Raw genomic sequence first — 4,616 nt, forward strand, 5'->3', positions numbered from 1 at the left:
CACAACACCCAGCTATTTTTTTGTTGTAGTTGTCATTGTTGTCTAGCAGGCCTAGGCCAAGTTCGAACTCACCAGCTCCAGTGTATGTGGCTGGCTCTCTAACCACTGAGATACGGGTGCCAAGCCTTACATTCATTTTGTTGGGCAACCCTCACCACCATCCATCTTCAGACTGTTATCACTTTATAAAATTGACACTTGAAACTCTGCACCACTTAAACAATAACTCCCTACTCTCTCCTGCTAGCCCCAGCAACTGCCATTCTACTTTTTGCTGGACCCACCCATGTTTCTTTGTTTGTTTTTCGGGTTTTTTGAGACGGAGTCTCCCTCTGTTGTCTAGGTTGGAGTGCCAAGGCCTAGCCTCACTCACAGCAACCTCCAGTTCCTAGGCTAGAGCTATTCTCTTGCCTCACCCTCTCGAGTAGCTGGGGCTACAGGCATGCACCACCACACCTAGCTAGATTTTTATTTTTTATTTTTGGTACAGATGGGATTTCTCTCTCTTGCTTAGTCTTGTCTTGAATTCCTGAGCTCAAGCACACCTGCCTAGGCCTCCCAAAGTACTAGGATTACAGGCATGTGAGCCACGGTGCCTGGCCTGACATACCTACTTTTGGACTGTTGAGACAGAGAGAGACAGAGACACAGAGAGTGATTGCCTTAAGCCACTGTGTTTTGGGATGTACTGCTCAGAATTTTTTGGATTGAAACATTCATTTCCCCAGCTGGTGAAAATACTGGCAGACGACACCCTGACCCCACTAGAAACTGCCTTTGGCTAAAGAGAGATACTTCACCCAAAATACTTTTCTAGAGTCAGCCAGCGCACATCCAATGAGTGCTAGGGTCAACGCAAGTACAGGTCCCCTTGCTCCAATTCAGAATAACACTAAATGGCCATTCTAACCATAGAATTTCTCTTGAGTTTTTGTGATTGCATCACAATTCAACTTTTCCCTTTGCTTAATTCAGCTTCATTTATTCCTCCATAAGGTTAATCTGGTGAATATTCCCCAATAAACCATCACTTGGTATACTTGGTCTAGGCATAAGATCTATCACAGTGGGGGAGACCATGCCTCTAAAACTACTCCCTCTTCTTGAAATTCCATGCTCCACCCCCCCTACCAAGATAGTAAATCAAAAATCCCAGCACTTCAGGAAGCTGTCCTGGCAGGATCTGATTACTTAAGGCCAGGAATTCAAGACCAGCTGGGGTAACATGGACAGACCTCTATCTCTTATCTAAAAATTTTGAATAATTTTAAAATATACACATTTTGGGGATAGTGATAAAACCTAAAGGGTGCAGAACCTAGGAGTTGGAAGTTGCCTTGAGCCTAGGAGTTTGAGGCTGTAGTATGATGATGATGCACAAAACTTAGGGCGGCGACTGTGGCTCAGTGAGCAGGGCGCTGGTCCCATATGACGAGGGTAGTGGGTTCAAACCTGGCCCCGGCCAAACTGCAATAAGAAAATAGCTGGGTGTTGTGGCAGGCACCTGTAGTCCCAGCTACTTGGGAGGCTGAGGCAAGAGAATCACCTAAGCCCAAGAGCTGGAGGTTGCTGTGAGCTGTGATGCCACAGCGCGTTACCAAGGGTGACAAAGTGAGACTCTGTCTCTTAAAATCAAACAAAAAAAAACTTGGACTGTGTGTTTTCTTATTTAACTTTTAAGAGTTCTTCGTGTATTCTGGATACAAGTCTTTCATCAGATATGTGTTTTGCTGTTTTTTTTTTTTATCTGTAGTTTATCTTTTTATCCTTTAATAGTGAATTTTATAGAGCAGAAGTTTTCAATTTTAATAAAATCCAACTTAATGCTTTTTTTCTTTCATGGATTGTGCTTTCAGCATTGTATCTAGAAACCCATCACCAAGTTGAAAGTCACCTAGAAAACACAGGAATATTATCTTCTAGAATCTTATAGTTTTGCATTTTACATTTAGTTCTAGGATCCATTTTGAGTTAATTTTAGTGAAAGGTATAGGATCTGTGTCTAGATTCCTTTTTTCCTTCCTTCTTTCTTTCCTTCCTTCCTTCTTCCTTTTCTTTCTCTCTCTCTCTTTCTTCTTTCATATGCATACCAAATTGTTCCAGCACCATCTTTTCCTGAATGGCCTCTGCTCCTTTGCCAAAGATCAGTTGGCTACATTTGTAAGTGTCTATTCAAGGGGTCTCTATTCCATTCCACTGATCTATGTGTCTATCCTTTTGTCACTATCCTGTTGTCTCCCTTCTGCCAGATTTATTGAGGAATGATTGACAAATTAAAATTATATATATATTAAGCATACAATGTGATATTTTAAAAATGTAAATGATTACTGGCTCAGTGCCCATAGCACAGTGGTTACAGTGCCAGCCATATACACTGAGGGTGGTGAGTTCAAACCCGGCCCTAGCCAGCTAAACAACTGCAACAACAACAACAACAAAATAGCCGGGTGTCGTGGCAGGTGCCTGTAGTCCCAGCTACTTGGGAGGCTGAGGCAAGAGAATTGTCTAAGCCCAGGAGTTGGAGGTTGCCTTGAGCTGTGACGCCATGGTACTCTACCAAGGGTGATATAGTGACACTCTGTCTCCAAAAAAAAAAAAAAAAAAGTAATTGATTACAACAATCAAGCTAACTGGCCTATATCTATCACCTCACCTCATCTAGTTATCATTTTGTTTGTATGTGTGTGTGTGTTGAGAAAACTTGAGTTCTACTCTGTCCGTGAATTTCAAGCATACATGCCTTGTTGTTAACCATAGTCACCAGTACTCAGCATAGTCATAGTCACCAGTACTCAGCATAGTCATCATGCTGAGTACCATCATATTTTGCCATGTATAACGTACACTCACATTTCTACATTTTTTGGCCAAAACTTTCTGGAAAAGAAATTTTGTTTTAATTTTTAATTCAGAGTTTAATTTTTTTTATCTTTGGGTACTTGTTTTTGTTTTATAAAGGAATTTTAGCACTTTTAAAAACATATTATGGTACAAGAAATTTTATGTTACAAATAATTACAAAACACAAGAACAGATGGGCCGGTTGCAGGGGCTCACACCTATAATCCCTGCACTTGGGAGGCCAAGGTGGGTGGATTGCCTGAGCTAACAGGTTCCAGACCAACCTGAGCAAGAGGGAGACCCCCATCTCTTAAAAATAGCCAAGTGCTGGCTCGGCGCCTATGGCTCAACCGGCTAAGGCGCCAGCCACGTACACCTAAGGTGGCGGGTTCGAATCCCCAGCCCGGACCCGCCAAACAACAATGATGGCTGCAACCAAAAAATAGCCGGGCGTTGTGGCGGGCGCCTGTGGTCCCAGCTACTTGGGAGGCGGAGGCAGGAGACTCGCTTGAGCCCAGGAGTTGGAGGTTGCTGTGAGCTGTAATGCCATGGCACTCTACCCAGGGGGACAGCTTGAGGCTCTGTCTCAAAAAAAAAAAAAAAAAAAAAAAAAAAATAGCCAAGTGCTGTGGTGGGTGTCTATAGTCTCAACTACCTGGGAAGCTGAGGCAAGAGAATCACTTGTATCCAAGAGTTAGAGGTTGCTGTAAGATGCCACAGCACTCTACCCAGGGTGACCAAATGAGACTTTGTCTCAAAAACAAACAAACACAGGAACCAATATAAGGTACAAGAAATTTTATGTTCTGGTAACAAATTTGTGACATTTACCCATCATAGAAGGCCAAGATCTCTTCGTCACTGTCTATCATAAGTATTATATTCTTTGATTTCTATAGTAATAGTGTCTTCTAAAGAGTCACCGTCCTTATCCCAGTAAATTTTATTATCCTCAGTTCCATCCATATTATTGCTAATGCCACATTCTTTAAATAATTTCACAAACTTTTTCTTCTTGACACCATGATCTTAGGATCTAATCACAAACCTGGGTGATGAATGCTTTCTTGATTCCATCTGTAGATGCTAAATCATTACCAGCTGACAGCATCCACGACATCCATCCACTCTTTCTTCATTAGGGCCTTAAAGGGCTTATCAAGAGGTTGTAGTTGGCTGGTTAGCCCACCAGGTATCCCAGCAAGTTGGGTTTTCAAGTTCACTGCAATTGCTTTTGCACTTGTGGAATTTTGGCTTTGAAGTGATCAAAATAAGCAAGGCTGGTTTGGGGGGGGTTTCAGAAGAGTTTTATTATGTCGCCCTCAGTAGAGTGCCATAGCATCACAGCTCACAGCAACTTCAAACTTTCCAGATTAAGCGATTCTCTTGCGTCAGCCTCCCAAGTAGCTGGGACTACAGGTGCTCGCCACAATGCCTGGCTATTTTTTGTTTCTTTGTTTCAGTTGTCATTGTTGTTAGCTGGCCCAGGCTGGGCTTAAACCCACCAGCCTCGGTGCATGTGGCCAGCGCCATAACCACTGTGCTATGGGTGCTGAGCCAGCAAGGCTGGTTTTTAAAGTAATCCTCTTGGTCTTCATGACCAGACTTTCCTAAACCAGATTTTCATGGCTTCTTCAATCTTCCATCCTTTTTCATGCATGTGGACAGTCACTCTGTTTGGAATCTTTCCTTTCAGAAATGGTTTTCTTTTAAAGATGATCACAAGTGGTAGCTTTGTTCTACCTGCATAACAAGCTAGAACAGTGTGTTCA

Source organism: Otolemur garnettii, unplaced genomic scaffold (genome assembly GCF_000181295.1).
Source record: "Otolemur garnettii isolate 467f Iridium unplaced genomic scaffold, OtoGar3 scaffold00001, whole genome shotgun sequence".
NCBI lineage: Eukaryota > Metazoa > Chordata > Mammalia > Primates > Galagidae > Otolemur > Otolemur garnettii.